At 44.8% G+C, this 21,067-nt stretch overlaps 1 protein-coding gene across 1 annotated transcript in view; it reads right to left on the bottom strand.

The window, feature by feature from the left end:
* The window catches only part of ADAMTS2 (ADAM metallopeptidase with thrombospondin type 1 motif 2), a gene marked incomplete at its 5' end in the record, with an annotated part of 290,738 nt that overhangs the window by 21,665 nt on the left and 248,006 nt on the right, over window positions 1-21,067 (bottom strand). The window lies entirely within an intron of this gene.

Genomic DNA, 21,067 nt, shown 5'->3' with positions numbered 1-21,067 from the left:
CTTAGTGTGGACACCCGATCGGCATAGCGCACTACAGCCCAGAACTCCTGGGCTCAAGCGATCCTCCAGCCTCAGCCTCCTGAGTAGCTGGGACTACAGGCGCGCCCCACCGCGCCCGGCTCAGGTATTAATTCTGATCAACTAAGCATCAGACTTAAGATGAATGGTGAGAAGGATTCTGAGGCTGCTTCTAGACTTAACAGGAATAGAACTTTAATACATAAGCAACAGTTACTATGGTTAATGACGGTGAGAAAAAACACACCATGATACTAATAAAAGGGTAATATGCTAATTAGATCTGCCATCTTCCGGACGACCACCTGCACATCCTTTCTGACAAAGCCAGGCCCAGGCGAAGCCACCTGCCGATGGTCCCGGGTACCAGTGCCTGCGGCTGGCTGTGGCCTGGGAGATGGAGAAGCTGCTCACCCCACAGTCTCAGGTGCCAGCACCTGCAGCTGGTTGCGCCTGAGAGACAGAGAAGCTGTCCGTCCTACGGTCCCAGGCCACAGCCAGCTGGAGAAGCTGCCCGCCCCATGGTCCCAGCACCAGCACCTGCAGCCTGGGCAAAACCACCTGCCCACCATCCCCTGTGGCTGCAGCCAGCCCAGGAGAAGCCGGCCTGGGTCCCAGTGCCTATGGCTGGCCAGAGGGAGGGAAGCCTGGGTGCCTGTGGCCGGCTGGAGGAGAAAATCCTGGGTCCTGGGTTTGGGGCCAAGGCAGAGGTGGTTAGGGGCAGACAAGCCAGCAGGGGAGCGGTTAGGGGCGATCAGGCTGGTAGGCAGAAGTCATTAGGGGCAGTCAGGCAGGCAGGCAGGCAAGCAGTTAGGAGCCAGCAGTCCCGGATTGTGAGAGGGATTGGGCTTAAACCAACAGTCGGACATTCCCCGAGGGGTCCCAGATTGAAGAGGTTGCAGGCCAGGCTGAGGGACACCCCCCACCCCCCAAATTTTGTGCACCAGGCCACTAGTTTATAATAAATACATATTTGGTCTTTAGCCATTTCTGGCACAGAGCTAAACTGCTAGGAATTCCCTGTGCTGAGAGCTTCAAAGGTGCAGTTTGTTATGTTAATGAGGTGGCTTTTGGCCCATTTGAGGATGGGGAGCCAGGTACTCAGAGAACCAATCATGTGATGGGGGATGTAAATTTCATTCCCACTCCTGACCTGCAGGGAGGAGCTGGAGATTGAACCAATCACCAATGGCCAATGATATAATCAACCATATTTTAAAAATATAATAAATGGAGCTATTTTAAAATGGAGCTACAGCTGCCACTCCATGGATACTATCTTGTAGGTCTTCTTCCTCAAATCTCTGGAATGTTAACATAGGGCAGAATAACTGTGTCCCAGAGAACTGCTCGCAAAGCTAACAAGAAAGCAGTTATTATGACTACCAGACTGATGACTATTAGACTGAAAATTAAAAGCACTGTTTAGAATTAACATCACTATTATGTTATCTGTATTAATATAAATGTCTTCCTTCTATTGGTGCAATTGTTCCCCCTCCTTATCTCATAAATACCCTTTGCCTTTGTCTTCTAATTGAAACACTATTGGGTTTCTGCTTGAATCAGTGATTCCAGAATAGCTATTTCTTGATGCTTATTGCCTCTTACATTGAAAGACTTTTTATTTTTAGGTTAGCATATCTGGAATCACAAACAGGATTAAAATAGGTCTCACCTGCATGATCCAGCATCCCTAGAACCAAGTACGATACCAACAAAGTCTCTTTTGGGCTCACTGCTTCCTTGGACTGTGAAGCCTTCTTAGGTTCAGACCACCCTTGTTTTTTGGTTGAGGTCAAATGTCTTTCTCTGAGACAAGGTTTTTCCTTCAAGGGTGGAGGTGATAGCCCCAGGTACTGGCATGTGGTGTGATACCTCAGGAGTAAAGGGATGCTGTTTCCCTCAATACATTGGCATCATTTAATTGTGCTCCCCTGTTTCCTTTTCTTGTCTCTGTTTGTTATGTTGTTTGTCATAAGAGCAATCCTATATAATAAAAGGCTAATATGCAAATTGCTCCCTTGACCAGGAGTTTGACTAGGAGTTCAACCAGGAGTTTGACCAGGGGCCAGGGCCAGCTGGCCAACTGCCTGTGGCGCCTCCCCCCGGCCAGCCTAGCCGGATCAGCCCAGATTGTGGTGGGCAGGCTGGACCTAACCTGTGCACAAATTCGTGCACTGGGCCTCTAGTCTATATAATAAAAGCCTAAGTAACCATTAGGGCAGAATGACCAGTATGACCGGTCATTATGATGCACACTGACCACCAGGGGGCAGATGCTCAATGCAGGAGCTGCCCCCTGGTGGTCAGTGCACTCCCACAGGGGGAGCACCACTCAGCCAGAAGACGGTTCATGGCTGGTGAGCACAGCGGCGTGGCGGGAGCCTCTCCCGCCTCCATGGCAGCACTAAGGAGCAGCGAGCCAAGTGGTAAGGAGCAGTGAGCAGGCAGGTGGTAAGGAGCGAGGGGTCCCGGACATCCCCTGAGGGGTCCTGGACTGTGAGAATGTGCAGGTCAGGCTGAGGGATCCCTCCCCTCCAATGCACGAATTTCATGCACCGGGTCTCCAGAATTTCCTAAAAGAAGAGGAATACTAACCACTCTGGGACAGTGAAATACATTTAGTTAATTAATAAGTGTAATACATTTAGTTAATTAATAAGTAAAACTGTCTAAATAACTTCTAAGTGAATCATAAAAGAAACTTTTGCCATCTGAGCAGATACTTTAAATTTTCTTATTGTTTGTCCTGCCTAAAACCTGAAAAGATAGTTCAAAGAATCTAATAACTTTACGATCAGAAATTTGGCAAAATTAGAGCCTAATAGAATTTTTTTGAAGTCTTCTCAGTAACTTCCAAAGTCTTCCTGCCGATATCAGAAACGTAAACACAGCCTACAACTGCCTGAAACTAAACAAACCAAAGGGGAAAAAAATGGGAAAGAGAGCTTTTAAAAACACAAGAAGCTAGGTTTTCAAGATGGTGGTGTAGTAGGTGAATCTTTCTTAAAACTCCTCCGAGGGCGAAACTGGAAATAAAACTAAATTGGGGAACATTCACCTGGAATTGCCAACTATGGACTAGCTGAAGAGGAGACTTTAATAAGGAAGGGCAAAAACCACCTGGACTAGCAGGAAGGGGAGGGTTGCGAGAAGGGCTGGCCCAGCTTCCATGGCAATGGACCAAGGGTGAGGAGGGATCTCTCGGCTGCGGCGATATCCCTGGGGTCCAGGCCCAGATCCCAGGCAGGCTTGCCAGTCCAGAACACCAGAGCCGAGAACAGCAGCCCACATAACATCCAGCCGTAAAAGGCAGCAAGGCTTCTGGTTACCAGGGAGACCAGAGCAGGTGGGAGATAAAGCCTCATTTTTTTTTCTTCCTTAAAAAAATTAAATAAAAATCCCAGAACACGGGATTTTCATTTAAGGTTTTGGCAGAGGGAGGGCAGTGAGGACTAGAGTTGCCTGAGGAGAGGCTGGGATGGGAAGCATTGTGGGGAGATGTGAAAAAGCAGCAGCCCAGAGACCTGCAATTGGTTGTCCCCCACCCTATACCACAGCAGCCATTTTTCTGAGAGGAGCAGGCTCCTCCCAGCCAGCAACATCTTGGGAAAAGGCAGATACCCTACCCTTGGGATGCCACTCACCCCACCCTCAGGACTCCCACTTGCCCCACCTTGCATCTTGACCCTGTGGAGGAGACAGCAGCAACAGCCAAGCCTATGGGTTTGAAAAGACTCAGGGGGCATCAGTGACTGGTTTTGGGGTGGGGCCATTTCCCCCACTATCACTGGAGAGCTAATAGAAATTCCTGGCTTCCAGCAGGCCCAACTGGACTGCATATGAGGGGCTCCACCCTGCCAAGGTCAGAGAACTATTCTGGAACAGTCTCAGATGAGTGACTATGAGAAATGTGAATGGCACCTCCCCCTCATGAGAGAGCCAGAGGTCTCATACTCTAGATTCCACCAAAAGCCTTTCAGAAACAGCCTTTACAGTGACTGGAAGGCAGAGGTGGGTGGAGGCAGAGTCCAAGGAGCCTTGGGATGTTTGCTGACCCATCCCTGGACCCTATACTGCTAATCCAGCCCTAGAATGCAACTTGGCCCCATGTTCAGCTAAGCCCTGTGGGGACTTCCATGAACTGTGGATCACTTGAAGCTTTGAACAGGTTGCTGAGAGCCTGGACAGCTTCTGACAGTGGCTAGCACCAAAGTACCACCTGGGAGGCACAGAAACATCAGACAAAAACAGCCTCAGTCAGCATAAGAACAAGCTCCAAAGGGAGCTACCAGGAGGCACTAAACTCTGCTGAGACAAACTCCACTTCACTTTCTTTTTTTTGCATTTATTTTTTTTATTGCTTTGTTATTATTTTTGTTTCTCCCTTTTCTTTCATATCTCTTATTTTTCTCTTTCCTTTTCTTACTCTTTTTTCTTCTTTCTCCTTTTTGCTCTTTATTCCTTTCATTATTTTTGTCTTTCTTCTTTCTCTTCTTTTTTCCTTTTCATTCACAATTTTTCCATCCTCTTTTCTTTCATACTATTTTCCTATTCTTCATTCTTATTTTTTCTCTCCATTCTTTCCTTTCATATTTCTTTTTCTTCTACTCTTTTTTCTTCTCATATCTTAAATTTTCTTTTCTTTATTATTCTGTTCTCTTTTCTTTTGTGGTTGTTTTATTTGTTGTAGGGGTCTTTTTGTATGTTTCTGTTTTGTTGTGTTTTATTTTGTTTTGTTCTGTCAGCACTTGTATAACAGGTCGCACAATGTGGTTAGGGTTGAGCCTTACAATCAGCCAGCCTGAGGGGAGATCCCACTCATGAATGGGACAACAGCAATCAAGACCCAGTTACAACAGGAAAGCCCAAATAACCCACACAAGGGACATTCCTAGAGCATCCAGTTCAAGAGATCAAATAGACTGCACCACTGGGTCCCACAGGACACTTACTGCATAAGGCCACCCATGAAGGCTTGGAGGCATAGCAGATCTAGCTAATACATAGAAACAAATACAAAAGGATAGCAAAAATATTGAGACAAAGAAACAACCCCAAATGAAAGAAAAGGAAAAAACTCCAGAAAAAGAGCTAACTGAAATGGAGGCAAGCAATTGATCAGATATAGAGTTCAAAATAATGGTTATAAGGATGCTCAAAGAACTTAGTGAGAATTATAGGGAACAAAGTAGGAACCACAACAGCATAAAAAATAGAAACCATAAATAAGAACCAGTCAGAAATGAAGACTATCATACCTGAAATTAAGTATACACTGGAAGAAGCTTTGGCTGGTGTTGATCAGTGGTTAGGACATCAGCACAATCACCAAAAGATTGCAGGTTCAATTCCCAAACAAGGGCATATACCTGGGTTGCAGGTTCAACTCCCTGCCCCAGGTGAGGTGAGTTCAGGAAGCAACCGGTTGCTGTGTCTCTCTCACAACTCCTTCCTCCCTCCCTCCCTCCCTCCCTCCCTCCCTCCCTCCCTCCATCCCACCCTCCCTCCCTTCCTCTATCTCCTTCCTTCCCTCCCTCCATCCCACCCTCACTCCCTTTCTCTCTCTCCTTCCCTCTATTCCACTCTTTCTCAAAATCAATGGAAAAAATATCCTCTGGTGAAGATGAACAACAACAAAAAAGAATACATTGGAAGGAATTAAAAGTAGATTCACTGAAGCACAGGATCATATCAGTGATTTGGAAGACAAGGAAGAACCCCCCCCCCCCCCCCCCCAATTAGAGAAGCAAAAAGAAAATTAAAAAGCAGAAGGATAGTTTAAGGGAACTTTGGGATGACATCTGCATCATAGGGGTGCCAGAAGGAGAAGAAAAAAGTCACACAAGTTCAGGAAGCACAGAAGAGTCCCAATAAAGATGAATTGAAAGAGAACCACTCTAAGACATCATAATTATAATGGCAAAGGTTAAAGACAAGAAAGGATCTTAAAGGTAGCAAGAGAGAGACAGAAAGTTACCTACAAGGGAGATCCCATTAATCTGTCAGCTAGTTTCTCAACAGAAACACTTAAGGCCAGAGGGATTGGCATAAAGTACTCAAAAGCAAGGACCTGAATAAAAGACTACTCATTTATAATTGAAGGTGAAATAAAGAGCTCCCCAGACAAAAAAGGCTAAAAGACTACATTACCACCAAACAAACATTGCAAGAAATGTTAAAGGGACTGCTTTAAGAAGAAAGAGAATTAGAGAGGGGAACATAGGTATAAAGAAAAATATGGCAATAAATAAACACCTATCAATAATAACATTAAATGTAAATGGACTAAGTGCTCCAACCTAAAGACATAGAGTAGCTGAATGGATAAGAAAACATGACACTTATATATATATATAGTGTTTTCAAGGGACCTACCTCAGAACAAAAGACTCACACAGACTGAAAGTGAAGGGATGGAAAAAATATTACATGCAAATGGAAATTTTAAAAAAGCTGGGGTAGGTCTAACCGGTTTGGCTCAGTGGATAGAGCGTCGTCCTGCTGACTGAAGGGTCCCAGGTTTGATTCCAGTCAAGGGCATGTACCTTGGTTGTGGGCACATCTCCAGTAGGGAGTGTGCAGGAGGCAGCTGATCGATGTTTCTCACTCATCGATGTTTCTAACCCTCTATTCCTCTCCCTTCCTCTCTGTAAAAATAATCAATAAAATATATATTTTTAAAAAAAGCTGGGGTAGTAATAGTCATATCTGACAAAATAGACTTCAAAACAAGAGACAAAGAAGGTCACTATATAATACTAAAGGGATCCATACAACAAGAAATGTAACCTTTGTAAACATATATGCACCAACACTGAAATACCAAAATATATAAAAAAACTCAAGCAAGACTTTAAGGGAGAGATCAATAGCAATGCAGTCATAGTAGGGGAGTTCAAAACCCCACTCATAGCCCTAACCGGTTTGGTTCAGTGGATAGAGCATTGGCCTACGGACTGAAAGGTCCCAGGTTCGATTCTGGTCAGGGGCGTGTACCTTGGTTGTGGGCACATCCCCAGTGGAAGGTGTGCAGGAGGCAGCTGATCAATGTCTCTCTCCCTCTCATCAATGTTTCTAACTCTCTGTCCCTCTCCCTTCCTCTCTGTAAAAAATCAATAAAATATATATTTAGGAAAGAAAGAAACAAACAAAAAACCCCACTCATAGCACTGGAAAGAGCCTCCTGACAAAAAATCAACAAGGAAACAGTGATCTTAAATGGCACACTAGGATCAGACTATTTTAATTGATATTAATGAACATTTTATTCCAAAGCGGCAGAATGTACATTCTTCTCAAGTGCACATGGAGCATTCTCAAAGACAGACCACATGTTAGGACACAAGTAAGTCTTAAAAAATTCAAGAAGATTGAAATCATATCAAGCATCTTCTCAAATCACAATTGCTTGACACTAGAAATCAAATACATTAAAAAAATACAAAAATATTCAAACACATGGAATACAACTAGCATGTTATTAAATAAGCAATGAATGGGTTACCAATGAGATCAAGGAAGCAATCAAACACTATCTGGAAACAAATGAAAATGAACACACAACAACTCCAAATCTATGGGATACAGCAAAAGCAGTCCTGAGAGGGAAGTTCATAGCATTACAGGCCTACATCAAGAAATAAAAAAAATCTCAAATAAACAATCTAACCCTACAACTAAAAGAATTAGCAATAGAGGAGCATGAAGATCCCAGAGTAAATAGAAGGAAATAAATAATAAAGATCAGAGAAAAAAGTAAATGAAATAGAGACAAAAAACAAAAAACAAAACAAAACACCAAAACCACAAAAAAATACAAAAGATCAAAGAAACCAAGATCTGTCCTTTGAGAAGCTAAACAAGATTAATGAGCCTTTTCCCAGACTTATCAAGAAACACAGATAAAAAAATAAATAAAATCTGAAATGAAAGAGGCAAAGTAACAACTGAATTATAGAAATACAAAGGATTGTAAGCAAATACTATGAACAACGATATGCTAACAAACTGGACAATCTGGGTGAAATGGAAAAATTCCTGGAAACATGCAATTTTCCAAAAGTCAATCAGGAAGAATCAGAAAACCTGAAAAGACTGATAAAAACTAATGAAATAGAAGCAGTAAAAAAAAAAACAAACCTACCAACAAATAAAAGACCTGGACCAACTGACTTTACTGATGAGTTTTACCAAACATTCAAAGAATAACTAACCTAACCTCCTCAAACTATTAGAAAAAATTCAAGTGGAAGGAAGTCTTTCAAACTCTTTTTACAAAGCTAGCATTATCCTCATTCCAAAACCAGATAAAGACACTACAAAGAAAGAAAATTACAGGCAAATATCCCTGATGAATATAGATGCTAAAATCCTCAACAAAATATTGCAAATTGGATCCAACAATACATTAAAAAGATCATACATCATGACCAAGCCAGATTTATACCAGGGATCAAAGGTTGGTTCAATATTCACAAATCAATAAATGTGATACTTCACATAAACAAAATAAAGGATAAAATTACATGATCATTAACAATAGATGCAGAAAAAGCATTTGACAAAATCCAGTACCCTTTTATGATAAAAATTTTCAGCAAGGTGGGAATAGAGGGATCATAATTCAACATAATAAAGGCCATATATGAAAAAACCTATAGCCACATCGTACTAAATGGGCAAAAACTAAAAGTGTTTCCTTTAAGACATGTATGTCTGCTTTCACCACTCTTACTCAACATAGTACTGGAAATCCTAGCCACAGTGATCAGAAAAGAAATAAAAAAAGGCATCCAAATTAAGAAGGAGGAAGTAAAACTGTCGTAGATCACATGATACTGTACACAGATAATCCTAAAGACTTTACCAAAAACTGCTATGTTTAATAAGTTAATTTGCCTAAGTAGCAGAATACAAAATCAACATCTGAAAATTAATGGCATCTTTATATACCAATAATGAACTCTCAGAAAGAAAAACTAAAAAACCCCACACAATCCATTTACCATTGCAACAAAAAGTAATTAGATAGCCGAGAATAAACTTAACCAAGGAGGAAAAAGACCTGTACTGGAAAACTGTAGGACATTGAAAAAGGAAATAGAGGAAGATACCAACAAGTGAAGCATATACTGTGTTCATGGACTGGAAGAATTAACATCCTTAAACTGTCCTCACTACCCAAAGCAATCTATAGATTCAACGCAATTCCTATCAACCAAAGGACTTGTATGCATGCATATAAGCATAACCAACAGACACAAGACACCGGGGGATAGGGGAGCTGGGGGAAGGAGACAAATGTACTACTCTTTGTAATATTTTAAGCAATAAAATAAATAAATAAATATCAACAGCATATTTCACAGATCTAGAACAAATATTCCAAAAATTTATATGGAACCAAAAAGACCCCAAATAGCTTCAGCAATCTTGAGAAAGAAGAACAAGTTTGGAAGGATCACAATACCGGATATCAAAATATATTATAAAGCCATTATAATCAAAACAGCCTGGTACTGGCACCAGAACAGTCATATAGATTAATAGGATAGAACAGAGAGCCCAGGAATGAACACACACCCTTATGGTCAATTAATATTTGATAAAGGAGGCAAGAATATACAATGGAGTAAAGACAGTCTCTTCAATAGATTGTGTTGGGATAATTGGGAAGGTACATGCAAAAAAAAAAAAAAAAAGAAACTAGATGACCAACTTACAACATACACAAGAATAAACTTAAAATGGATAAAAGACTTAAATGTAAATCACAAAACAATAAAAATCACCGAAGAAAACAGGCAGTAAAATCTTAGACATCTCACAGCAGTATTTTCGCAGATACACCTCCTAAGGCAAGGGAAGCAAAGGAAAAATTAAACAAATGGGACTATATCAAACTAAAAAGTTTCTGCACAGCAAAATAAACCATCAACAAAATAAAAGGGGTCCCACTGAATGGGAGAACATATTTGCCAATGATACATGTGATAATCGGTTAATTTTCAAAATATATGAAGCACTCATACAATTCAACAGCAGGAAGACAAACAATCCAATTAAAAAATGGGCAAAGGACCTGAACAGATATTTCTACAAAGAGGACTTACAGATGGCCAATAGACATATGAAAAAAATGCTCACTATCGCTAGAGATACAAATTAAAACTACAATGAGTATCACCTAACAGGTGCCAGAATGGCTACCTTCAATAAATTAATAAATAGCAAGTGCTGGTGAGGATATGGAGAAAAGGGAACTCTAGTGCAATGCTGGTGGGAATGTAGACTGGTACAGCCACTGTGAAAAACAGAATAGATTTTCCTCAAAAAATGAAAAATTAAACTGGCATTTGACCCAGCAATCCCACTTCTTGGAATTCATCCTAAGGGTCCTTAAACACCAATCAGAAAGAATATATGCAGCCCTATGTTTGTTGCAGCATTATCTATATACTAGCGGCCAGGTGCACAAAATTCATGCATGGGTAGGGTCCCTAGGCCTGGCTGGCAATCAGGACCAATCTGTGGGATCACCGGCGGGGCGATCAGGGGGCCCCCACATGCCCCTGCCTTGGCTGGCCTGATGTCACCCACTTGCTGGCCCCACCCCCATCTGCCGCGGTTGGGGTTGTGGGTTGGGGGCAGCTCCTGTGTTGAGTGTCTTCCCCCTGGTGGTCAGTGCACATCATAGCAACCAGCTGTTTGGTTGAGTTGCATATTAGGGTTTTATCCACACTAATAAAAGGCAAAGATGCTAATTGACCATACCTTCACTATGCCTTAAGCCACGCCCACCAGCCAATCAGAGTGACTGTATGCAAATTAACCTAACCAAGATGGCAGCTGGTAGCCATGGAGCTGGAGCAAGCAGGAGGCTTGGTTGCCTGGACGATGGAGAAAGCCAAGCTTCCCACCTGCTCTGAGCCGGCTGTGGCCTCTGCTAATGCAACAAAGTTTCAATTATAGAAGATAAATAAATCCCAGGTACCTGTTTCCAGCCAGCCTCCACTGGGAGCTTGGGTGGCTGGGGGTTGTGGCCAGCCTGCAAATAGCCATCAGCCCCTAACCCAGGATGGCCACACCCTCGTGGGGTGAGAGTCCCCGCTGGGGGGCTTAGCCAGCCTGAAAATGACCCTCAGCCCCTCACCCAGACTGGTCAGGCACCCCAGCAAGACCCTCCACCCTGTAGGGGCTGTGACCAACCTGCAAACGGCCCTCAGCCCCTCACCCAGAATGGCCAGGCACTCCAGGGGGGGACCCCCACCCTGAAGGGGCTGTGGTCAGCCTGCAAACAGCCATCAGCCCCTCACCCAGGCTGGACAGGCACTCCTATATAATAAAAGGGTAATATGCAAATTGACCCTAACAGCAGAAAGACTGGGAATGACTGGTCACTATGACACACACTGACCACCAGATGGCAAATGCTCAATGCAGGAGCTGCCCCCTGGTGGTCAGAGTGCTCCCACAGGGGGGGCTTTGCTCAGCCACAAGCCAGGCTGATGGCTGCCAGTACAGCGGTGGTGGTGGGAGCCTCTCCCGCCTCCTCATCAGCACTAAGGATGTCCAACTGCAGCTTAGGTCTGCTCCCTGCTGGCAAGTGGACATCCCCCGAGGGCTCCCGGACTGCCAGAGGGATGTCTGACTGCCAGCTTAGGTCCATTCCCCCCAGGGAGTGGGCCTAAGCCAGCAGGTGGTCATCCCTCAAGGGGTCCCATACTGAGAGAGGGCACAGCCTGGGCTGAGGGACCCCCCCCCTGAGTGCACAAAGTTTTGTGCACTGGGCCTCTAGTATAGATATAAAACCCTAAGCAACCTTTACGACCAAATGACCAGAATGACTGCAATGACCTGTTGACCAATCACTATGATGCTCACTGACCACCAGGGGGCAGACGCTCAATGTGGGGCATGGCTACAGTGTTTTGGCCAGGTTCAAGCCTCGGACTAATGAAAGGACAGGGTCCTCTCATTGCCACATGCAAGTCCCAGCTGGAAGGGCAGGGCCCTCCCAGGACAATCATAGCCAACGGCTGTGGTTGTAAGCTTGAACTTATGGTCCGAACACGTGGCCTCACGTGCCTTGTGCTAGAGTTCAGGTGCATGTAGTTGAGTAGGGTTGAAAATCACGAGAATGCTGTAAACAACTTGATCACGCCCTTACTTTGCCTCGTGGCATTTGCTATAAAATAAAGACACGGCTTTTGGGCGCTGGCACTGTCTCCTCATCAGGGAGCAGTGTCCCACCGAGACCCAGCTTTCATTCTCTTGTCTGTCTTTTCTCAATCCTTTCACCCCCCCCCCCCCCCCACTCAGGACCACCTTTGGCAGTAACAGCTCAATGCAGGAGCTGCCCCCTGGTGGTCAGTGTGCTCCCACAGCCAACCTCCCGCAGCCCTGATGGGGAAGTTGGCTGGCCAACCTCCCGTGGCCCCTGCCTCCTGCCGGCCAGCCTCCACTGGTCCCTCTCCCTGGCTGGCTGGCCAACCTTTGACGGTCCCTCCCCCCTGCTGGCCAGCCAACCTCCCAGGGTCCCTTCCCCTGGCCAGCTGGCCCCCTAATAGGCCTTGATCACCAGTCAAGCCGAGGGACCCCCACACGGGCACGAATTTGTGCACTGGGCCTCTAGATTACAATAACTAAGATCTGGAAAGAGCCCAAGTGCTCATTAGTAGATGAGTGGATAAAAAAGGTGTGGTATGCCCTAGCCGGTTTGGCTCAGTGGATAGAGCGTCGGCCTGCAGACTGAAGGGTCCCAGGTTCGATTCTGGTCAAGGGCATGTACCTTGGTTGTGGGCACATCCCCAGTAGGAGGTATGCAGGAGGCAGCTGACCGATGTTTCTCTCCCATCAATGTTTCTAACTCTCTATCCCTCTCCCTTCTTCTCTGTAAAAAATCAATAAAATATTTTTTTAAAAAAGCTGTGGTATATTTGCACAATGGAATATTATGTGACTGTAAAAAAGGAGATCTTACCCTTTGCAACAGCATGGATGGACCTGGAGATTATTGTTAAGTGAAATAAGCCAGTTATCGAAAGACAAATATCACATGATCTCACTTATATGTGGAATCTAATAAACAAAATAAAATGACAAACAAAATAAGTCTAGAAGCATGGATGCATGGAATAGAATGACAGATCTCAGTGGGGGGAGGTTGGGGGTGATGAGAAGAGATTAACCAAAGAATATATATGACTCCTAGGGGCCCAGTGTATGAATCGTGCACCTTGAAAGGAAATGTGGGCCATGAGGCTTTGGTGGGCACAGGGGCGGGTCTCAGCAATCCTCTGCACCTCAGCCCACCCCCTCCTGCCACAGTCCCCGGTCCCCTGTCTGCCGGCAGCCCTGCTCCCACCGCTGCTGCTACCACGTGCTGACACGGGCTTACCCGCTGATGGCGTGGAGCGATTGGGGCTGGCGCCAGCAGTGGGTGTGAGTGGGGCTGGCGCCAGCAGTGGGTGCAAGTGGTGGCTGCTGCCCCGATCACCCCTTAGGAGCAGGGGGAGGTGGAGAAGCCCTCAGGGGCGATCAGGGCCGGCAGCCTCTGCTCACACCCACTGACAGTGCTGAGTGATTGGGACCAGCGCCGGGTGCCGGCAGCGGGTGTGAGCAGCGGCTCTAGTGCCAGCTGTGGGTATGAGCGGGGCCATTGCCAGCAGCAGCTGCAAGAGGTGGCTGCCAGCCCCGATCACCCCTCAGGAGCTGGGGGGGGGGTAGAGAAGCCATGAGGGTCAATCGGGGCTGGCAGCCGCTGCTCGCACCTGCGGATGGGTGCGAGTGGCGGCTCTGGCGCTGGCAGTGGGTGCAAGCGGGGCCAGCACTGGTAGCAGGTGTGAGTGCCTGGTGGGACCGTGGCACGTGGGAGCAAAGAGTTTTCAGTAACTACAAGAGGCTCGCCCCAATGACAGTGACTGGTGCCCTGCCTTGGTCTGGCATCCTCGCTCACCTGCTCCACCATCCTGCCAAGGCCAATGTCCACCAAGTTCTGTGCTTTGTTACCTGCTGCCAACAACTGCCATGTTCCATGCCTGCCCTCTGGTGGTCAGTGCACGTCATAGCAACTGGTTTTTCAGTCGTTCCGTTGTTCATTCTATTTGCATATTAGGGATATATATATACTAGAGGCCCGGTGCACAAAAATTTGTGCACTCATTGGGGGGGGGGGGGGTTGCTCAGCCGGGCCTGTGCCCTCTCGCAGTCTGGGACCCCTCGGGAGATAACGCCCTGCTGGCTTAGGCCTGCTCCTGGGTGGCAGAGGGCAGGCCCAATCCCTAGGTGCAGCCCCTGGTCGGGCTCAGAGCAGGGCCGATTGGGGAGTTGGGGCGCCTTCCCCTGTCATGCACAGAGCAGGGCAGATTGGGAGGTTGCAATGCCACCCTCAGTCACGCTCAGGGTAGGGCTGATTGGGGGGTTGGGGCACCGCCCCCTGTCACACTCAAGGCAGGGTCGATGGGGAGGTTGCGGCGCCACCCCCTGTCACGCACAGAGCAGGGCCTCCCCCCTGTCACTCACAGAGTAGGGCCGATAGGGGAGTTGGGGCACCGCCCCCTGTCACACTCAGGGCAGGGTGGATCAGGGGGTTGGGGCGCCACCCTCTATCACCCACAGAGCAGGGCCGATCAGAGGGTTGGGGCACCCCCACTGTCACACTCAGGGCAGGGCCGATGGGGAGGTTATGGCTCTACCCCATCACACACAGAGCAGGGCCCATGGGGTGGGGGCGTTGGGGCGCCACCCTCTATCACCCACAGAGCAGGGCTGATCAGGTGGTTGGGGCACCACCACTCTCACACTCAGGGCAGGGCCGGTGGGGAGGTTGTGGCTCTACCCTGTCACACACAGAGCAGGGCCCGTGGGGGGGGGGGTGTTGGGGTGCCGCACCCTGTCACACACAGAGCCGCAGGGAGATCAGGGGGCTGGGGAGCTCCCCCCTAACAGGCACAGAGCAGGGCTGATTAGGGGGTTGGGGCGCCTTCCCCTGTCATGAACAGAGCAGGGCGGATAGGGAGGTTGTGGCCCCACCCCCTGTCACACACAGAGCCGCAGGGCGATCAGGGGGTTTGGGCGCTGCCCCCTGTCACGCTGATCCCGGTGCTGGGAGGCCTTGTGGCTCCGCTGATCCCGGTGCTGGGAGGCATATTACCCTTTTACTATATAGGATAGAGGCCTGGTGCATGGGTGGGGCTGGCTGGTTTGCCCTGAAGGGTGTCCTGGATCAGGGTGGGGGTCCCCACTGGGGTGCCTGGCCAGCCTGGGTGAGGGGATGAGGGCTGTTTTCAGGCCGACTGAAGCTCCCAACTGCTCCGTTTTTTCTTTTTTTTTATTCTGGGCCAGCTTTAGCTCTGGCTCCAGCTCTGAGGCTCCAGCTCTGAGGCCTCTGGTTTGTTTCAGTTCTATAATCGAAACAATGTATAACTCCAGCTCTGAGATCCCGGGCTCGCTGAAAGAAGGTTTCTGGGGTTTTGTTTAGCTTCTATATTTGTTACAATGTTTCTTAAGCTGCAAGCTCAGAGGCCGGCAAGGCAGGCGGGGAACATTGTAGTCCTCCATCACTGAAGCAAGCAATCCTCATGTTAGTTTCAAGCTGCCTGGCTGCTGGCTGCCATCTTGGCTGGCAGTTAATTTGCATATCTCGCTGATTAGCCAATGTGAACGGTAGCGGTCGTACGCCAATTACCATGTTTCTCTTTTATTAGATAGGATATATATATATTAACCCTTTGTGTCCAATTTTATTTTTGGAATTCAAACAGTCTGGTCCAAATTAATTGACAGGATTGAATGTTGAACCGGTTTGCGGTGTTGACCTCAGCCTCGACATTGGACCTGCTCCTAGCACCTGGTCTGTCGAGTCAGCCTCGACGTTGGATCTGCTACTAGTGCCTGGTCTGTTGAGTCAGCCTCGACATTGGACCGAAAAGGGTTAATACATAATCCATGGACACAGACAATAGTATGGGGAAGGCCTGGGTTGGGGCAGGGGCTGGGTGGAGGGTGGTAAAAGGTAGGAAAATGGAGACATCTGTAATACAAGAAAATCTGTCAACAATAAAAAACCCCCACAAGTAGCTATATGGGCTCCTTTGCTAAGCAGCCCCATTCTTTAAAAACTGTTAATCAAATCTTAAAGCTTTAGCCATTTGAATGAACAAAGAACTTATTCCAACTATTATAAATTAACTAGAGGCCCAGTGCATGAATTCTAGGTCTGGCCAGCAATCAGGACCAATTGAGGCCAGGCCAATCAGGGCCAGACTGATTGGGGCCTGCTGGCCTGGGGGAGAGGAGTGGGGAGGGACTACGGGAGGTTAGCTGTCAGCCCCGAGGAGGGAGCTGGCCCCCTCGCCCCCCTGGGAAAGGGGCCGCATCCACTGCCACCCACCCTCGGGGCCCGAAGGCCCCAGTGGGGTTGGGAGAGGAGGCGACAGTTGCTGGGCTGGGCATGGAAGGGACAGATGCTGGATGCTGATGCCGCTGTTGGCGCCCTGCCACCACACGGTTCCCCACCTCCCCCTTCCTCCTTCCCTCACCACTGCACCATCACTGCAGCGGGTGGGCAGCCCCTGGGGAAGGGAGAGGATGGGAGTGAGACAAACCCTCGTGTCAAGGGCTGACTTTCAATAGATTGCAGCGAGGGAGCTTCTCTGCTATGTACAAAACTCTGACCCAGAAGCAGGTCATCTATGAATGGTTTAGCACCAGGGGCCAATGGGGGCTGGCTGGCCAGGGGGAGGGACTGTGGGCGGTTGGCTGGCCGTGGGAAGTTGGCTGCGGGAGTGCACTGACCACCAGGGGACAGCTCCTGCGTTGAGCGTCTTCCCCCAGGTGGTCAGTGCACGTCATAGCGACTGGTCGATTGGTTGACCTGTTCTTCCAGCCATTTGGGTCATTTGTCATAATGGTTGCTTAGGCTTTTATATATGTAGATGGTATTTACTATACCTGTCTCATGGTTAAAAACTTTTTTTAAATGAAGTGATCAGATCTCTGATTATGTCTATGTATATATGTGTATGTAGAGGACATTAATAAAAATTGGTTTATATAAAAAGCTTTGTTTAATTGGCTTAAAGAGCTTAACCACTTATATAAATTAAATATAACAGAAACTAACAAAGCTTTTCAGGATCACGTGATTTGGGAAAAGATTTAATATCAAAATAGATTTAAGTTTGTTGGTTTAATTAAAACAGCAATGTTATTAAAGTTAGCAATGTTTAATATAAAATTATATTTTATCTGGGTTTACTAAAAAATAAGTTCACGCTATCTGTTATAGGGTTAGTCAACAGGAAAATAGTTTGGGATAATAATTAAGTGTATCTAATGTCTCATAAAATGTTTGACTAATCTAAATATAATTATTTAAATTTAGTAAATTAAATAGATGTAAATAAAAGTTTTTTTGGTGAAACTTTTCAATAATTGCTTTATGGTATATGTACTTAAAAATTATTACCCAAAATCTTTTGGTAACTTGAAACTTTACATTTCTATTAAGTTAAATTAAAAGATACAAATAATTGGCCCTGGCCAGTATCACTCAGTGGTTAGAGCATCCTCCCATGCACTGAAGAATTTCAGATTTTATTCTGAGTCAGAGCACATACCTGGGTTGTGGGTTTGATCCCTGGTCAGAGTGTGTGCATAAGGCAACCGATCAATGTTTCTCTCTCACATCAATGTTTCTCTCTCTCCATCTCCTCTCCTCTATTCCTCTCTAAAATCAATGAAAAACATTTCCTCGAATAAGGATTAAAAAAATTAAAAGGCGAAATTGAGACAGAATGTGAGAAGTTAGGAAAATCCCTGGGCAAGTAGAATGGGGAAACTGAGACAAGGAAATTAAACAAGGCCAAACAATTTGAACTGTTTTACAGCCAGCTGGTGAATCCCAAGACTTTATTGCCCATAAACCAAGGACACTCAAGAGAGAGTGTTTTATACTTCTCCTCCCTAACCAGAGAATGCATAGCTTGAATCACCTTGGCCTGGGAAAATAGAGAACAAAGACCCAACTAATGTCATTTGTGCCTGCTAACCCAAGGACAGATGAAGTCAGGAAACAATAGCAAAACCTCGTTAAAAGCTAGACAGACCTTAGATAAAAGTAAAACAGTAAAGCAGATCAAATATTAAAGCACATCAGCATATTAAAAATTGCATCTGGAAAGCTGATGAATATTTTGCTGAAACTCTCCCCTAAGATTTTCACCTGCAGAATAGAGATAAACCCCCCAAACTAAGGCTATTAGCATGGGTTCGCTCTAGAGTACACCCATGCTCCTTCCCAAACATGATTTTTTCTTCCTCTTTCTAAACTCTAAGGGTCCCCAGGAGACTTGCAGCCGGGGGAGCGGTGGGCAGGGCAGCTTGACCTGGCCTCACCCCCTGATCCTGTCTCCAAGGTCCCTTTTCTCTCTGACCTCCCAGTGAGCCAAGCAGCCCCGCCTTGGCTACTTCTGTGACTGTGACCTTCCCTTCCCAGTGAGCTAACAGCAGCCCCGCCTTGGCTACTTCTGTGACTGTGACCTTCCCTGCCCAGTGAGCTTCCCTTCCTAGCAGCCCCGCCTTGGCTGCCTGCTTTCCTATAACGTTCCTAGGGAGCCAAAGCAGAGCCCCCCCAAGGCTCCCCTGCTGCTGCTCCCACCCTAAGTGCTTCCTTTGTTTCCCTTCCCCAGCTTCACTAAACACACTCTCAAACCCTCTGGACCCCTCTTGTGAAATCCTTCCAACACGCAGTCAAGGCCCCACACATTACAGGCCGGCCCAAGGCAGACCCGCTCTGGGCCTGTCCCTGTCTGGTAACAAAGTTATTGAATATATAGATCATTTCCACATTAAGTAAAATACTGGAACATTAATTGCTAAATGAATTTAAATTTATGTACCTTAATTTATGTACCTTTGGCTTCCTAATACAGAAAAACTAAAGATATTTGGGTCATTTAATAAAATTATTTTTGCTAGGTTAAGGAAACATGTTTCTAAAAATTATAAAATATATTTACTAGTGAAAGAATCTGTATTTCTAGAGATTTTAAAATGTATTCATAGATTTGCTAATCTAATGAATAATAATTGCTTATTAGTTGTCACTAAAATTAAGATTTCTAAGGGTTAAAGATTCTAAATAATGTAGAAGAAATTAATACGTGTTTTCAATAAAAGGTGGTATAAGGTATGGAGATATGTTTTCATTAAGGAAAAGGAAAATAATTTTGTCCTGTTTATTTCAGAATGGAAAAAGAGAAAGATTTTTAACTCTTATAATTAAACTGGCTAATGTTACGTTGTTATTATAAAGGTTTTTAAAAGATTAACTAAGCTTTAATATCATTGGTATGCTTATGTAAAGCTAAAATTTAATGTTATTTCTCTACTAAAAGAACGAAATTTTCCTATATTATTGGTATGCTGTTAGTAAGAAATTATAAAGGAAAACAAAGATTTTCTATTTTATTTAGATGGTTTCCTGGACTCTGTATCATCAGGTCTTTAATTGCTTAAGTAAATTGAGACTTCTTAATATTAAAAGAGCTAAATTTGCTTATAACTATTTAACTTTCTGTATTTGCCTGCAAAGCTTTTGTTGCCATGATTAGATTAGTAACTTAAGTATTGTTCTACAATAGCCTATGATCCTATTTGACCAAATTTTTTTAAATTGTTGATATGTTTGACAAACTTTCCAAGATCAGATTCTAAATTAAATCTTATTGACCTGGGAGTACTATTCCAGAGGGCCCTTGAGCACCTCAGAGATTTGTTCTCTCTCTTTATACAGGAAAATATTAAACTAATTAGGCTTATTTGGTATGTCAAATTATATGGGAAGCATTGTGAAATAGATAATGCTAAACATTTCATTATATTTACTTAGCTATATTAGTAATAAGTTATAAAAATTATGTAAAATTCTTAAAATGCTAACATATCCTGGTAAAGTTATGTCTCTTATCATGTCTTTAAAATGTAAACATTCATGCCTGGCCAGTGTGGCTTAGTGGTTGAGCATTGACCTATGAACCAGGAGGTCATGGGTCGATTCCTGGTCAGGGCACATGCCTGGGTTTCAGGCTCGATCCCCAGTAGGGGGTGTGCAGGAAGCAGTCAATCAATGATTCTCTCTCATCATTGATGTTTCTCTCTCTCCCTCTCCTTTCCTTTCTGAAATCAACAAAAAAAAATATATTTAAAATGTAAACATTCAGGAGCTAACCCAGAAATTGCCTATAGACACTGAAGAGAAAAAAAATGGCCCTTTAAAAGCACAAACCGCTGTGTAAATTACCATGCCAAAATTAATTTATAAAAGAGCTGTGGTTATTTATTTTACAAAACTACTAAAAAAGAATAAGGATGAAACAAAATGACTGTATACAGAAAACAAGACATGTTTTCAGTAGAAGGTATAAAGCATGGAGATGCACTTTTGTTGATGAAAAGGAGAATAAAATGTGTTTTTTGGATAAGGAAGACTATAAAGAACATGGGTATTTTTTATGGCAAAGAAAGAAAAAGAAAAAAGAAACTTTGTCCTAAAATAAAATGATTGTCTAAAGAAAAGGGTGGAATGTAAACTGGGATGTTGCAGAAGGTTTGTGGAAGAGGGATCTTGAGAGAAGTTTATATATAGTCAATCTAACTAAGATTAGAATATATAACTAATCAATTACATTCTTTACATGTATGTATGTGAACTAACCAGATCTTTAACCCAGGCCCTTTTTAAGCCTTTTGCCATTTGCATACAATTACTGTTTTACTCTGATGTTTTGGCAAAAAATATTCCTACCAATGTGTTTCATCCTCAAAGAGATTATAACTGAAAATGTAACACTGAACTGGAAGGAGATTTACAGAACTCTAAGGAAAAACTGGATTCCTAAAACTGCTCACAGGAGGATCAAGATCAGTAAGGATTGATTAATGACATGGGAATGAGTGAATTGCTAAGGATGATTATAATTTTTATGACTTTTGATATGAGATACTCATTTTTTTATCCTTATTCTTCAGATATAAGAAT

Source organism: Myotis nattereri (genome assembly GCF_964212035.1).
Source record: "Myotis nattereri genome assembly, chromosome: 5".
Lineage (NCBI taxonomy): Eukaryota > Metazoa > Chordata > Mammalia > Chiroptera > Vespertilionidae > Myotis > Myotis nattereri.
The sequence above is the reverse complement of the archived record's forward strand: the minus strand, read 5'-3'. Positions and strand labels throughout refer to the sequence as shown.